This window comes from Tenrec ecaudatus, chromosome 11 (genome assembly GCF_050624435.1).
Source record: "Tenrec ecaudatus isolate mTenEca1 chromosome 11, mTenEca1.hap1, whole genome shotgun sequence".
In the NCBI taxonomy this organism is placed as follows: domain Eukaryota; kingdom Metazoa; phylum Chordata; class Mammalia; order Afrosoricida; family Tenrecidae; genus Tenrec; species Tenrec ecaudatus.
The window spans coordinates 108,380,746-108,398,156 of record NC_134540.1 but is presented as its reverse complement, the minus strand read 5'-3'; the positions used below and the strand labels follow the sequence as shown (position 1 = coordinate 108,398,156).

The 17,411-nt window shown below is 43.1% G+C and overlaps 1 pseudogene; it reads right to left on the bottom strand.

Moving 5' to 3' along the window:
* Positions 1 to 8,131: 8,131 nt before the first annotated feature.
* On the bottom strand, positions 8,132 to 10,906 carry LOC142461033 (ribokinase pseudogene; annotated as a pseudogene).
* Between the last annotated feature and the right edge of the window lie 6,505 nt (positions 10,907 to 17,411).

The following is a 17,411-nucleotide window of genomic DNA, read 5'->3' as shown; positions in this document are numbered from 1 at the left end:
ATTGACCTAAAGCATAATTTTTAAAAAGTGATGCACCGCTTATAAACCAATGTTTGTTATAGCACTATTTATATTAGCCAAAAGGTGAAAACAACCTAAAAATTTATCAACAGATAGATAAAAGAAAAATAGTTGGCCTATCCACACCATGAAATATTAGTTATAGAAAGATGTAGTCTTACATGCTACATCATAGATGAACCTTGAAACCATCTTTCTCTGTGAAATAAGTCAGCCACCAAAGAATAAATATTGTATCACCCGATCCTTCTATGGAATATCAAAACTAAGCAGATTCATAGAGATAAAAGCTTGTTAGAGTTTATCAGGAATGGAGGGGGGGAGGAGCTCAGGAGCATTGAGTTTCCGTTAATAGTAGTGGGATAATTTGGTAACTGGTTGGAAACATGAATGCAGGTTCTTTGGATTGATTGATTCAAATCATGACTGAGGGTTGCTGAGGGATTTCTAATAAGACTCCTGTACCAAGACCTTCTTTGGGGTCTTGAATTGAAAATATGAATGTGTGATTTCATATTTTTAGTAACAGATAAAAGGCCTTCTGTCTTAAGGGCTTGACAATCGCAGGAGGATTTTTTCATAATATATGTAAGTTTATCTAAGGGTTTGACAAGTAGCCTTGGGGATGCTACGGGGCTGGCATTGCTCAGCTAACCGCAAGGTTGGCTGTTCAAACCCACCTGGGAAAAAGAGAGGCTATGTGCTCCCAGAAAAATATTACAGTCTTGGAAACCCTATAGAGGATAGGAATGAGTCAGAATGGACTCAGTGGCAGTTGATTTTGTTTTGTTTTATTAAAAGTTTTGCAGATTAAGATATGGAGCGAGGGGTATCACCGATAATGTCAGATGGATCTGGGCTCAAAGCAGAGAATACCAGAAAGATGTTTATTTGTGTTTTACTGATGATGCAAAGGCATGTGACTGTGATCATAACAAACTCTGGAGAGTATTGAGAAGAATGGAAATTCCAGAACAAGAAGGATTAGAACAGTAGAAGAGAACAAGGGGATTCTGGGTGTTTTAAAATCAGGAAAAGTATGTGCCTGGGTTGTTTCCTTTCACCATACCTATTCAACATGTATGCTGAGCAAATAAGCTGAGAAGCTGGCCTATATGAAGGAGAACGTGGCACTGGAATTGAAGGGAGACTTATTAAGAACCTTCAGTATGCAGAAAATACAATCTGCTTGCTGAAATAGAGGAGGACATGAGCTCTTGCTGATGAAGATGGAGAACTGGAATGCAAAGAAAACAAAAACCCTCACAACTACATAAACAGACAACATTATGATAAACAGGAAAAGATTGAGATTGTCAAGGATTTCATTTTACTTGGCTCTACAGTCAATGCTCATGGAAGCAACATTCAGGAAATCAAATGATTTATTGGGCCATCTGTTTCACTAAAACCTCTTTAAAGTGTTAAAGAGTAAAGATGTCATTTTGAGCTCTGAGACGTGCCTGATCATGTTTAGTGAAGTGAAATTTCTTAATATGGCTCTTCTATTCAGGGCTTTGTAACTCACACCAAATGAATTGATGGGATCATGGCATTTTGATGGGTGAAACACTAATAGAGGGGATTAGTCAGTTTTAATTTCCATTCCTCTGTGTGAAAGAGAACCACCTCAGAATCAGAAATGGGACATCAATGAAGAAGGAGCACAAACCTGAACGTCCTGCCTGCTTTGGTGGAAGCCGTGCCATAAAGAGACAAGAAGTAAGGAGCCCATGAGACAGAGCAGAGGAGCACTGCTGAGACTGTGAGACCGAGGCAGAGCAACTGGAAAGAACATAATGATACAGGAGAACTAAACAACACAATCAACTCTATCTCTGACTAACACGGAACACTTCACCTAACAAAAAGCACAGTATACATTTTTTTCTAGTGCACATGGGACAGCTCCAGAATAGATCATATTTTAGGCCATAAAGCAAACACTAATAAATTTTAAATCTTTGAGCTACTACAAATAATTGTTTTCAGATTATAGTGCTATAAAATTAGAAATCAACCATAGAACCATCAGCCAACAAATAAATCAATTACGTGAAAACTGAACAGCACTTTACTTAAAAGCCACTGGATAATTGGAGAAATAAAGAGAAAATATTTTAAATTCCTTGAAACAAATGAAATCAAACATAAAACATATCAAATCTCTGGGACAAAGGAAAAGCAGTAATCATAGGACAATGTATAGCAATGAGTACATATGTCAAAAATTAAGAAAGCATTAAATAAACACCTTCATACATCATCTCCAACAATTATAAAAAGACTAACAGACCATCAGACAGAAAGAAATAATAAAAGTGAGAGATGAAATAAATTATTTTAATGTTCAAAAACAGAAAAAAATCAACAAGACAAGAAGTTGGTCATTTAAAGACTTAAAAAAATTGATAAAACACTGAAAAACCAACAAAGAAAATGCCAAATCAAATGTAATAAATAAGAAATGAAACGGGCAACATCACAACAGTACCAACAGAAAATTTTTTTAAATACATAATATGAAAAACTGTATTCCAACAAATTTGAAAACCTAAGAAAGGTATAAATTTCTAGAAACACATTATCTACCTCAATTAATATAAACTAGTGAATAAAATCTCAAAATACCTTAACACAAGAAGAAAGGGTTCTGTGTTTACTAAATGGTTGTTTTAAAATTCCCAATATCAAAGAGTCTGTGACCAGATGGTTTTATTTAGAGAAGAGTTAACACCAATTCTATATAAACTACTTCAGAATATAGGAAAGGATAATATACTACCAAATTCATCTTATGAAGCAAGTATACACTTGATACCTAAGTCAGGCAAAGATTGAAAATGGTAGACCAATATCCTTTATAATTATAGATGCCAAGTTTTCAACAAAATTCTAGCCAAGAGAATTCAACCAAACATTAATAAAATAATACATCCTTTTCAATTGGGATTCATACGAGGCATGCAAGGATGGCTCATTGTTAGAAAAACAACTAATGGGATCCACCAACAAATGAAAAGAACCACATGTTTGTAGCCACCTGTGCCGCAAAGGTGGGAGGCCTTCCAGAAGCTGGGTTGGCTCAGTGACTGCATCCGTGCTCTAGACATAAGAATAATTATGAGGATGCTGCAGGACCGGGCAATGCTTCATTCTGTTGTAAATAGATGCCAGTGAGGATATTGAAATAATTTAACAGCTAGTTCACTGCCAAATGACCGTTTTAAGTATAAAAAATGATATACCCAAAAGCAGTTTATTGTTTCATACAGTTAATTAAGTACACTAAAAGAGGTCCACAAAGCTAGGTTAGGTTATAGCAAAGTTTTAAAATATTTATGAAATAAGACCTGACAAAACCAATGAAACTATGATTTAAGATATTTCCATAGTGCTTCTTGCTTGGTGTCCTAGCTTGCAAACATCAACTGTGTGATTTACCCTTAGCTGTCTTTTCAGTAGTAGGATCCTGTTCCTTAGGAGGTAGGCCAACTAGCCAATAATCATTGTGTTTGAGATGCTAGAAACAAGTGACTTCGCTTCCCTGAACATTATGTTCCTCTTTGAAAAGCCCCTTTCTGCTTCTGCTGAACTTTAGCGATTATTCTGACAATATTTTTAGTTCTTTGAACACTTTTAAAAAATGCCTAATTCCGTGGAGTAAGGCCCAGCACCAAAAATTAAGTGAATTCCTGCCCCTCCCCCGAAAAGAATTTGTTTCAAAGGATGACATTGATTCTGCAGCTCCGGGAGATGGACATATCTGATCAGAGCACACGGGAGCAGATGAAAGGGCAGGAGGAGACAGTGGAACACAGCCTGGCCCACCAGGCCGTGATGATGATGTTCCTGAGTAGAGCAGCCAGTCCACAGAGAGAACAACATGGCTGGCCCTACTATGAGACATGATGCCCCTCAGTGACTAAGGGCGATACAGGGGACAACACCGGAGACACAGTGTGGGAATTGCACCTGACCTGACCCCACCACACCGAGGCAAAGCACTGGAGGAGTGCAGTGGAACAGCAAGGGAATGGAGTGGCAAGGTCCCCAGGGAATGCTGAAAGTGGACTTTGGGGCCAGGGCGTGGTGCCCCAACAGACTGGACTGGAAAATGCTCCTAAGGGCCAGCAAATGATCCTTGAACGAACTACAAGCCTTTCTTTTGTGAAGTGTTTTGTTTTGTTGTCAGTGGTTGTTTATGTTGTTTTATTCTCTGGTTGTATACTGTTGCTTTGTTTTCCTCTGTCTTGTTTTCGTGCATGTTAGTGTCTCCACAGGTCTGTCTGAATAGGACAGGCTGGATGAACTATCTGGAGGAAAAACAATAGGACAGACAGTTCCGGGGGGACAGACAGATCCGGGTGGGGGAGGGGGAGGAGGGTAAGGAAGTGGTGTTAATAAACACAGGGACAAGGGAACAACATGGGACCCAAAATGGTAGTGAGTGGGGAGTGGCAGGCCTGATGGGGAACAATCAAGGTTAAGGTTGCGTAGAGAAGAGGTATAGCTGTAGCCCAGGAGCATGATGGTGGGGCAGGAGGAAAGTCAAGGGAGAGGGAGGAAGGAGCTGGGAGTCAAGGGGCATTTATGGAGGTCTAGACAAAGACGTGTACATGCAAACATATATATGAGGATGGAGAAATAGATCTAATTGTCTACATTTATAGGTTTAATATTAAGGTGGCGGAAGGACCTTGGGCCTCTACTCAAGCACTCCCTCAATGCATGAATACTTTCGTTTATTAAATTGGTACTCTATGATGCTCACTCTCCCGACACAACTGCTGAAACCAAAGTGGGTGAACAAGTAAATGTGGTGAAGAAAGCTGATGGTGCCTGGCTATCAAAAGAGATAGTGACTGGGGTCTTAAAGGTTTGAAGATAAACAAGCGGCCATCTAGCTCAGAAGAAACAAAGCCCACATGGAAGAACACACCAGCCTGAGTGAGCGAGTAATCCCAAAGGGATCAGTTATCAGGCATCAAAGAACAAAAAATCATCATATCATTGGCTGTACACCTCCATGATAGGATCGCTGAAGACAAATGGGTTCATAAGCAAATGTGGCGAAGAAAGCTGATGGTGCCCGGCTATCAAAAGAGATAGTGTCTGGGGTCTTAAAGGCTTGAAGATAAACAAGCGGACATCTAGCTCAGAGCAAAAAAGCCCACATGGAAGAAGCACACCAGCCAGTGCAATCACGAGGTGCCAAAGGGACCAGGTATAAGGCATCATGCAAAAAAAAAAAAAGAATGTGTGTGTGTGTGTGTGTGTGTGTGTGTGTGTGTGTATATATATATATATATATATATATATATATATATATATATATATATACCACATTGAATGAAGGGGGAAGTGCAGAGTGGAGAACCAAGGCCCAAGTGTCGGCCACTGGAGATCCCCTCATAGAGGGGTTTAGGAGAGGAGATGGGTCAGTCAGGGTGCAAGGTAGTACCGATGAAGAGCACAGCTTTCCCCCAGATCCTGGATGCTTCCTCCCTCCAACTATCATGATCCGAATTCTACCTTGCAGGGCTGGATAGGGCAGAGGTTGTACACTGGTACATATGAGGGCTGGAGGCACAGGGAATCCAGGGTGGATGATACCTTCAGGACCAAGGGTGTGAGGGGCGATGCTGGGAGAGTGTAGGGTGAGTGGGTTGGAAAGGGGGAACTGATTACAGGGATCCACATGTGACCTCCTCCCTGGGAGAGGGACGGCAGAGAAGGGGGGGAAGGGAGACTCCGGATAGAGCAAGATATGACAAAATAACAATGTATAAATTACAAAGGGCACATGAGGGAGCAGGGAGTGGGGAGGGAGGGAAATAAAAAGAGGACCGGATGCAAAGGGCTTACGTGGAGAGCAAATGCTTTGAGAATGATTGGGGCGGGGAATGTATGGATGTGCTTTATACAATTGATGTATGTATATGTATGGATTGTGATAAGAGTTGTATGAGTCCCTAATAAAATGTAAAAAAAGAAAAGGGAAAAAAAAGAAAGACAAGAAAATGATTAGGGCAAAGAATGTACAGATGTGCTTTATATAATTGATGTATGTATATGTATGGACTGTGATAAGAGTTGTATGAGCCCCTAATAAAATGTTTTTTAAAAAAGCCTAATTCATCCATACTATCTCGTGGGAATTTGGAGCATAACACAGAGCTGAAACGAATGAGCATGTCACCTTCTTATTGCTTGGCACGTTTTCTCTTTACATTATATCTTTGTTTACTGAATTAACAAATGCGGTGGGAAACTGAAAAGCAGGAAGGGAGTGTTTGCACACAAATTCTCAACATTCACACGTTAAGGAGTCTGGGAGCCTATGCTCCCGTGGAGGAAATCTTCACGCTCCTGGGTTGAAGATGTGTCCCACTTACATTCTCCTGAAGTAAAAGTTACTCTCCATGATGTCCCTCCATAATCATGCCAATTTTAAGATGCTGTTTGCAAATGCACGGTGACTGACTATACCCTTGGAGGTCAACTACTTGAAGGTTATTTACCTAAAGGTTGTCGGCCATCTAAGGCAATCATGTCCTATTGTCTGCCCCACACTATGTAGGTAGAACCCACTCCCTTCTGATAAAGGACACTGGCTTGTTCCCCTGGAGGAGAGCCCAGAGATGCCTACAGTCAAGCCAACTCAGATGACCAAGGTGAGACTGCCTTCTTTATTCCAGAGCCCACTCATCTGGCTACATTCATGCCATCCTGTCACACATATGCCTCCAGTGCCTCCCCTTCCTATTGAAGGTCTACCCCTAGCTTGTTCCCCTCCAGGTACTCCAGTACTGTTGTACAACCCCTTCCTGCTACCTATGTGCTCCCCCTGGCCTGCCTGCCCCAGATCACATGAACTCGTGAGATTATGTTATTCAGCCTCTTTCTCTGCTCGGACCTGGCCCCTGATGTCGTGACTGAGAGGTGAGCCCTTGCATGATTTAGCTTGTCTGATGTCTCTTTAATTTACCCCTCAATTATACAACCACTCCTTAGACCTATTCAGTTGTGGGGAGGTTGTCCCTCACAAAATGCACCGGAATAAAAATGTATTTCATAAAAAGTATAATGAGCTTGATGAAATGAATAAATAAATATTATAAGCATGGGTTTGTCTAATTTTTTTATCCCTATGGATGAAATGAACATTATTACGGGCGCGTAGAATACACTGTTTCATAGGTGAATGTTAGAAAGAATAAGGGGCCTAGTTCATTTTAATGTATCTTATATACAGTGGTGTAGTGATTACGAGTTGGGCTACTAACTGCAAGCTTATCAGTTCAAAACCACCAGAAGCTCTGTGAGAAAAAGACAGGGCTTTCTACTTTGGCAAAGAGTTACAGTTTCAGAAACTCACAGGAGGTAGTTAGTTCTACCCTGCCCTATAGGGTCACTATGATTTGGCATTGATTCAATGACAGTGGGTTTGGGCTTTGAGTTTTATGTATATAAATATACATTTATATTAAGGAAATGGCTCACACAGTTGCAGAAGTGAATGACCGGCAGTTCCAACCCACCCAGAGGATCCTCACAGGAAAGGCCTGGCATTCTGTTGCTGAAAGGTGGCAGCGTTGATTGCAGTTCTACTCTGAAACACACGGGGCTGTCAAGAGTCAGAGTTGACTCAAAGACTAGTGGTTTGGCGGTTTTTTGGAGCCAGTTCTCACTGCTGTTCATTCTACATGGCAAGTTTGTAACAACGCTTTTTGTTTATTAAGAAGTTTTAAACCTTTTTGTTTATTGTCTAGAACCCAATGCCCACGATTGCAGAACTTTTGTGTTGTCCAGCATCTAGATATGACAGGCACATAGCAGAGGTTTAATAAATATTTGTAAACTGAGGGAATGAATACAAGCAGCACGGGTATTATTTTATAGCTAATCTTAGGATGTGGAAGCAGGCTCAGAGAAGCTCTCTTATCAGGCCTCACTCTGAATTGGAGGGCTGAAGATCCAGCTCTCCGGCCTGACTGTTCGTTTCTTCTACACAACAATTTCCTAGACCTTTATCTCTCACGATCCAAAAATTCAAGTATGGTCTCTCAGTTACTGAAAAACGATTTCCAATGGCTAAAAGTGATATTTATATCTTCAAACCTACCGTGCGATCCACAGCCTTGACCTTCTCTGTGACAATGCGCATTGGAACAGGCTCTGTTTGTGACGTCCCACATCCCACATCCGTCAGCACCCAGAGTGATGGTGACCACCAGGCAACCTCATTCCATCGTTACTAGCACAGTTCTCACAGCATCTGCAGGACTGTCAATGGTAGGGCCACTTAGACTCTCAGCCTCACTTTCATTGCAGCAGAGCACATCTGAAAGGGTACTGACCTGAAGGGATCGAGGTCCGCAATGGCGGGATCTGGATTAAATATTTTCATTGCCAAGGGCCAATGTTAAGGCTTCCAAAGAAATTGCTGGAGTTACTTTTAGCTGAAAGATCTTTATTTTGGCTCTGCTAATGACATTAGCTAATTCTCTCAGGTCTCCAGTATGCAGAAGCAAATTTGCTCCGGTCATTATGATGACTGGTCCTTCGTTACAAACAATTATAGAAGCAATACCTGTACTAGCATCTTTTATCTGACAAGCAATTTCTGTAGAAATGTCTTACTGTTTTAAGTTTCTATATAATTGCCAAAAGAGTCTTGGCCAACCTTGTCCACCATGGATGTGCAGATTTCAGTGAACTACACTGTGTTGCATTTTGCCCATATTTTAATGCCACCACCAAGTGCCAGGACTGTCCACCGTTTCCAAAAGAAATTTACCTACCAATTGCTGAGGGACTAGAAAGGCTAGGAAAATTATTTTAAAGGTATTTCTGGGAATAGTTGACTGTAGGGAACTTTTATCATTATGTTGCCTCAGGAAGATTGGGTCACAAGGTCATGGCCGTAACATCTTATCATGTTGATAACGTATGCCAGACTGTTTGCTTCCTTTGTGATTCCTTCCGGGCGGCAACAGACAGTTAACTCAACCCAAAGTGGCTCAAACAAAGGAAACTGCACTCGCTAGATTGATGGAAAACCACCACCTACCTCTCAGTATGGCATTCCGTTGTGGTTTTGGTGTTGCTAAGATGCTAGAAGCCAGACCACCACGGGTATTTCAATAGCAGCAGAGCTTCCACATTAAGACTAGAAAGAAAGGCCTGGTGATCTACTTTAGCTAATTAGCCAAATGGCTTAGGCTGGGTTCTCTAGAAAAGCAAAATCAGTGACACTGATATGTCTAGATATACTTGAATATATGTCTAGATATACTCACTGCTATCAGTCAATTCTGACTCAGCCACCCTATAGGACAGGGTAGAACTTCCCCTTTGGTTTTCTGAGACATGACTCTTTCGCTTCTTCTTTGTCCCACCGAGTGGCTGGTGGCTTCCGACTGCTGACCTTGTGGCTAACAGCCCATAACCCACTACACCACCAGGGCTCCCCCAATATTCCCTTGATTTTCACATGAATTTGGATCAGTCAGAGATAGACCACAGTTGCTGAGACATGGGGAATCTCTGGGATAAACACAAGCCATAGGGATGGAGATTGACCACTGATGGCTTCCAGTTAGGGAGGAGCAGAGTTCGCCCTACAGTTATGCCTCGGGATCCTCCGGAGGGCATCTCCATGAGCAGACCACGCAGCATGTCAGTGGGAAAATCCTCCCAGATTATTCTCCTTTGTTAGAGTTTACATTCCGGGGCCCCTAGTTTGAAAAAGGAGATGGATGGCAGTGACAGCCCCAAACCCATTCGCAGGGTTCCCCAAATAGATTGAGCCTTCAATGAGTGCTTTTCTGATTAATAACCAAGGATGAAGATAATCTTGCCCTCAGGCAAAATGCCTTGGCGAGTGGGTTGCCTCCACCCTTCTCTGGTCAACCCAGGGAGGGGCAGTCTCTCTCTCTTAAGGACTTGCTAGATTCCTCCTTGATGGAGGACACTCTACTGGGGCCAGGAGAGAAGGTTCGATAGTCATGAGTCATGCCCCATCAGCCTTGCCCTGACTGCCTTGGTCAGAAGGCCTGGGACCAATCTTGTAATTTTTACCTAATGTATATGTCCCTATTATGGTCCCATACTTCCTTCTGTAGATTCACCTGTAATTATGATGTGTAAATCTGCCACCAGTCATGCTTTTGTGACAGTTTCCTTTGCCTACCCATGCCCCTTTTTAAGCTTGGTATCTCAACAAAATCTTGGAGGCCATTTTAACCTCATATCAGTGACTTCCTTCATCCGGATGATGCATCTCTATTTGTGTTGTCTTTGTCTCTTTTAAGACTTAATAAATCGTCTCCTTAAATTACATTGGAGACTGGTTCTCTTTTATCAAAACCCTTTTATAGGGCATTAATACAGATACCATATCATTCCACAGTTCAATCACATCAAGCAGTATTGCACAATCATTTTCCAAACATACCTTTTCCTTCCCAAACTCCTTGACATCAGCTTCCTTTCTCCTGCCCTGTTTTGCTTTTTAAAGTGCAACCCCATGGCTATGGAGTACCAATCTCAAAGCACAAAATTGCCAGTCCTTTTTCTAACCAAGGTCAAGAAAGTAGCAATGTCAGGCTTAATTAAAAGCAATAAGTAGTTATACAGCTGTCTCTGGGTTCACGGTTTATAAAAGGATTTAGCTTAGAATCTTGCTGCCTTAAACTATTTGTGAATTTCGCACAATGCCATTCCCACTCCACATGGCACAGTGCCTGGCAGCTGGCGCAGGAGCAGGCCACGCCCCTTGCATCCTGATGCTACCTCTGTCACGAGGCTTTCTTGGAAATACTGCATGGGTCAGTAGGACCTGGAGATTCACAAACACCTTCTTCTGCTTGGGAGACATGAGATCTTAAAGGCTGCCCCCAAAAGTGGCCAAATGTTCCCCTCAAATGAGGTGTGGGGAGGGAGGAGAGCAGACACTGTCTCGTTGTGTGTGTGTGTGTGTGTGTGTGTGTGTATGTCTTCACACTTATTCACAGATGAGTGTTTTACACACCATTTTAGGAGGTAGCATATCAGGAAGAACCAATGGTACTAAAGGAAGAAGTTCAAGCTGCGCTGAAAGCATTAGCCAAAAACAAGGCTCCAGGAATGGATGGAATATCAATCAAAATATTGCAACAAGCTGATGATACACTGGAAGCACTCACTAGTCTATGCTAGGAAATTTGGAAGACAGCTACTTGGCCAACTCTGGAAGAGATCCATATTTATACCCATTTCAAAGAAAGGTGACCCAACAGAATGCTCACATTTTAGAACAGTATCATTAATATCACATGCAGGCAAAATTTTGCTGAAGATCTCCAACAATGGTTGCAGCAGCACTTTGGCAGGAAGTTGTCAGAGGTTCAAACAGGATTCAGAAGAGGGCATGGAACAAGGTGCATCATTGCTGATGTCAGATGGATCTTGGCTGAAAGCAGAAGGATGGTTACTTGTATTTTCTTGACCACATAAAGACATTGATTCTGGGTCTTTTACCGCATTATGAAAAATTAAATGCTTGTGGAAGAAAAAAAAACCATTTGATTCTGTGGGTCGCAACAAACGATGAATAAATAGCCTTGAGAAGGATAGGCACTTCAGAGCATTTCGTTGGGTGGAACATTTCGTTCATGTGGAACTTGTGCATGGATCAAGAAGCAGCTTAAAATCGGGAAAGGTGTGAGTCAGTGTTGTATCCTCTCATGCTATTTATTCAATGTGTATGCTGAACAAAATAATCAGATAAACTGCATTGTATGAAGAAGAATGTGGTAGCAAGGCTGAAGAAAGTGTTGTTAACAATATGCACGATGCAGATGACACAAACCTGCTTGCTGAAAGTAAGGAAAACTTAAAGCATTTGCTGACGAAGATGAAGGATCCCAGCTTTCCGTCTGGATTACAAATCAATGTAAAGGAAATCTGAATCCTGCGAACTGGCCCAATAGGTAACATCATCATAAACAGAAAAGATTAAAGTTGGCAGGGAGTTCATCTTGCTTGGATCTACAGTCAAAGCTCATGGAAGCAGCAGTAAAAAGATGCATTGTTATGGGCAAATCTGCTGCCTGAGAACTCTCTGAAATGTTGAAGAACAGTGTTGGAGGCTTAAGAGGAGCCTGACACAAGCTAGGATACTTTCAATGACCTCATACACTGGTGAAAGTTAGGCCTTGAATAAAGAGGACTGAAGAAGAATTGGTGCATTTCAATGGTGGCGCTGGGGCAGACTATTGAAAGGGCCAGGAACTGCCAAAAGCACACACAGATCTGTCTCGGAAGAAGTACAGCCAGAATGCTCTTTAGAAGCAAGGATGGCAAGACTTGCCTTATGTACTCTGGAGAAAATGGTCCCTGGGGAAAGGCATTGTTTGGTAAAGTGGAGTCGTAGCTGTGAGGGAGGGGAGTGGGGGGAGACCCTGGAGAAAAAGGGGTTCACACAGTGGCTGCAACAAGGGGTTCAAACAGAAGAACAATTGCGAGAGTGGCACAGGACCAGGCATTGTTTCCTTCTGGTGTATACAGAGTCGCATGTGTTGGAACCAACTGCGTGACACACCAACACACTCTGTGGTGTAAATGGTCCTTGGATAGCACCCTTCAAAGCAGATTGGAGGCTGGGTATCTATGCTGATGCAAGACCCACCACAAAGAGGCTCTGTTGCTATCAAAACCCAGAGAGCAGGAAGGAGCAGGTGCATCGTCTGGCTGCGTTTAAAATGCGCACGAGCAGCGATTCCAGCTCCCGTGGGTCTCCACAAGCTGGGCCGGACTGGCAGCAAATGCCAGGGTCGCCGCAGGTAGCGCTGAATGCGGGCCGGGCATGGTGCCTGCCACCCGCCGGGAGAGACCCAGAAGCTGAGGGTCTAGGGCTGGGAGATGTGACCGGCCCAGGCGACCTGGAGCTCCCCGCCTCCCTGGCTCCTCCGGCGCAGCGCTACCGGCCGGCGGAGCCCCAGGTGGAGGCTGTGGGCAGCCCGCGCCCAGAGTAGCCTCGATCGGATCCAAGCGGGGGGCTCCGCAGCCCCTGCGGCTGGGGCAGCAGGAGTGGGATGGCGGGGGGCGCTCCGGGCGCCCCTGGCAGCCCGCGGGACCCGGCTGAGTGTACAGCCCCCGCCTGGCCGGGATCCGGGCGAGAGGAGGGGACAGTGAGGGCCGCACCGCGGCGCCGGGACACCCAGGAGGAGCCCGGGCGAGGCGCCCCGGGGCCCGGCTGGCGCTGCGCTGGCGCGGGGTGCGCTCCTCGGCGGAGCTGTGGGCGGGCAGACGCCGCGGGGCCCCGGCAGCGGAGCTGGCCTTCCCCGCCGCCGCAAGGTGAGTCTGCCAGGGTCAGGAGCCCTTCTGCGCGGGGCTCAGCGGGGCTCAGCCCCCAGGAGGAAGGTGGCAGTCCCAGTGGGGCCTTGGCAGTTGGGCTGGGAACTAGGGTCCACTTGACCGTGAGGTGGTGGGTGGGGCGGCCTGGCCAAAACCTTCTTTGAGGGAAAACAGAACTCACAAACCTGCCTGGGGAACTGCCCCTCCGCGCCTATCCTGGCCTCTGCCTGCTGGATCAGAAAGCCATTTCCACAAGTCGCTCTAGGGATCCAAGAAAGCTAACCCATCTCCCCCATTCAGCCAGCTGCCCTTCCATATGACTCTTTCCCCAGAACCTTATGAACTTCTTTTTCCTTTAAATCATTTTATTAGGGGCACATACAACTCTTATCACAATCCATACATACATCAGCTGTGTAAAACACATTTGTACATTCGTTGCCCTCATTCTCAAAACATTTGCTCTCCACCTAAGCCCCTAGCATCAGCTAATTTTCCCCCTCCCTCCCCGTTCCCCCCTCCCTCATGAACCCTTGATAATTTATAAATTATTATTTTGTCATATCTTTCCCTGTGCGACGTCTCCCTTCACCGCACTTTTCTGTTGTCCATCCCCAGGCCTTATGCACTTCTTCTGTCGCCTCTACCACTATATGACAAACCATCCCATTTAGTTACGGTCCACTCAGACACAGGAATCACAATTATTTTTGCATAAATCTAATTCCTCACAGAGCTCAGGGGTCTTGTATACTCAACCTAAATTCCCATAATGTAGGTTTTTACTGTTTTAGTCAATTTGGCTAGCCAGCAAAGCAGCTGCCTCCCAGACTGAGTGGAATATGTTAAACACCAGGGAGGGGGCGTGGGGGTGGGGGAGGTTCTAATCCTGACCTTGCCAGTAACTAGCCAATTTAGTTTAAGTTCACAAAATCTTTGAGACCATCTAGCTTCCAAGACCTGGAGTGTTGCTTCGTTCGTTCATTGATTCTCAAAGTCTAGCACATACTACTTATCTGCTCCAGTAGAATCAATGCTGACGCATGGTGGGGTGTGCACACGTGTGTGTGTGTGTGTGTGCATGCGTATGTCTGTATTCATGGGTAGAATTATGCTCCATAGGCTTTTTACTAGCATTTTTTTCATAAGTAGATTGCTGAGTTATTCTTCTGAGGAACCCCAAGTGAACTCCAACATTGAAACTTTCCATTAGACCATGAGCACATTTATACCCCACAGACCTGTGGTGTGTCCAACCAAGTGTCTTTCACAGGATGTGGTACACAGGTGGTGAGGAGAGCTTTGGGCACTTCTCATAAACTGCTACTTTTTGATGTAGGAAAGAAGGCTTGGAAAATATTGCTATATATTAGGTTGAAATGTAAAAGGTGTATTAAAAATCCAATGAAGCACACAAGGACAGTTTTTAAAATTCACGGGAAAATTTGATTATCTTTTAATTCCGTTTTTACACAAACATTTTGAAGTACCCTGTATCAGCACCCAAATCGATTTGTTATTCTACACCAAGGTTTCTCAGTGTTGACACAATTGATAATATCAGAGCATGTTTAACAAGATGTCTGGTTTCTACTTACTAGATTCCAAAAGCACCTCACCTTAACTGGGAGAATAAAAAATTGCCAGCCACTGCCAGATGCCCGCAGTGCACTATGGGCACTGTGAAGGAGAGACCACTTACAGTTGGGGCCACTTAGACAGCTCCTCTAGGGAGGTTGAATACTTAGTTTAATGAACTGCATTTTACCAGTTTTCAAATATATGTCTTTTTAATTATACCACTAAGAAATAACAAGTCCTGTCTATTAAATTATGACATCCTATTATTTGCAAGATACAGCCTAATTTCAGAGATCTTAAAATACAAATAAGGTGTATCTTAGAATGATGTACTATGGAGAGCCCAGGCGGCACCGTCAGGCAAGCACTGGACTGCTAGCACATCTGTAGGAGAAGGTTGAGGCTGTCTCTTTTGATAACGATTAACAGCCTTGGAAACCCCGTATAGGATGGCTATGCGTTAGAATTGACTCGATGGCAGTGAATATATTCCTGACATTGGGACTGTAGACCAGACATATATAGGTTGGCAATTTTACTCATGATGATCAAAGACAGCTCTTTGGAGGGAGTGCCTTTAAAAAATGATGTTTTCTTGCTCTAGAGGTGCTAGAGGGAAATTAGCTTTCAGGAAACTTTGTAATAATTCCTTGGGTGGTGTTAGCTTGCTCAATGCAAACTGAAATGTGAGCCATTCAAGTCCACCTGGAAGAAAGCCCCGGTAATCTACTGGAAAATCAGCCATTGGCAAATCTTATGGAGCACGGTTCTAATGACTCTTTGAGGCACACACCACCTTCATGAGCCAGACCAGAATGCCTGGATGTGCACGGGGCTTTACCTCAAGCTCACTTGTAGCCCTTGGACTTAAGGCTTAAACTCCATCGTGTGAAGAAACTGATGGCTAGTATACCAAGGTTATCGAACCAGTATTGTCGGACTTTGGCTTGGATCTCTTGCCTTGCAGGTGCCCAATGAATGGTAGCCCAAGACTACCCTACACTCACTACTTTAATGCCCTCTTTGCCTTATTAAGATATGTATTAGTCCCCTCAGGAACAATACTGGGAGTAGCGATAGAGAAAATGATCACAATGATGCACATATAACCCACCCCCAGTAGGATGGACAACAAAAACGTGCGTGAAGGGGGACAACAGATGGTGTAAAATATTAAAATAATAATAATTTATAATTTATCAAGGGTTCACGAGGGTGGGGCAGGAAAAAAGAGGAGCTGATAGTAAGAGCTCAAGTAGAAAGAAAATGTCTTGAAAATGATGATGGTAACATAAGTACTAATGTGCTTGATACAACTGATGTATGGATTGTTATAAGAGCTGTAAGAGCCCCCAGTAAAATGATTTATAAGATATACATATGGTATATAATCTGCCACCATCAGTAATATTGAAAGCATCACCGTATTGACAACCCCAATTGTTTGTGTAATTAATGTCCATTTACTTGAGTTAAATCTGTATAAATCAACAATTTATGTATCACGGTTCATAGTCAACATATACTTGTATAATCTCCTTTTCTCAACTGTGTTTTAAATTCTATATCATTGGTGAAATTAATGAGACTGTCAATAGAATTCCCTTATGTCTCAGGGAGATGATGGATTGTGGTACCTAACATAAAATGACAATGATGTCTCTAAGGTGAACCACAGACATATATAAACCATGAATATATGAATGGATCTTGAGTGAACTCTTCATTCTAGGCCCAATCTAAGAACATTTAGTTCTTAGGACATGGCCCTGCTTGATATTCTCCCTCATGATGAGATCACCGAGGATATGGGTGTTCTACTAAAGTGTGGTGAAGAAACTAGGTGGTGCCCAACTATTAGAAAGAATAGCATCTGAGGCTTTAAAGGTTGGTCTTTAAACAAACAATCATCTAAGGTAGGCATCAACTAAGTCCACATGGCGGAAGCACATCAGCCTGCGTGACCCAAGGATTGTAAATAATATAATCCAAATCTGAAGGAGGGAATGATATCAGAGTTTAAATTGTGAACACCCATTTTTCAGGATATGGATGGCCAAAATCCATGTGCAGGGTCCAGGCAGAGTTCACATCTCCAGTGAATCCCCTCAGACCATAGTCAGGGATGTAAATAACTGTGTTATCAGCATACTTTACAGACAATTATAGTAGATATAGTTAGTTTAAAATGTAGCATCTTATTTGAACACCCTTTTTGTCCTGTTTAAAAGTTGTATTTTTTTAAGTGAAGGGGAAATACACATAGATGATGCCTCTGGAATCCCCTTTGAACACAGACCAGGGATCTGCATAGCTTTGCTATCACGCCGAGTACATTAGATTACGGAAGGTGTAGCTAGGTTAAAATTTAACACCTTATCATTTGATCTCCCTTTTGACCCAGTTAAGAATTGTTCTAGTTTTTAATATTTTCTTCTCAATCAAGGTTTTTCTCTTTTCTTTTG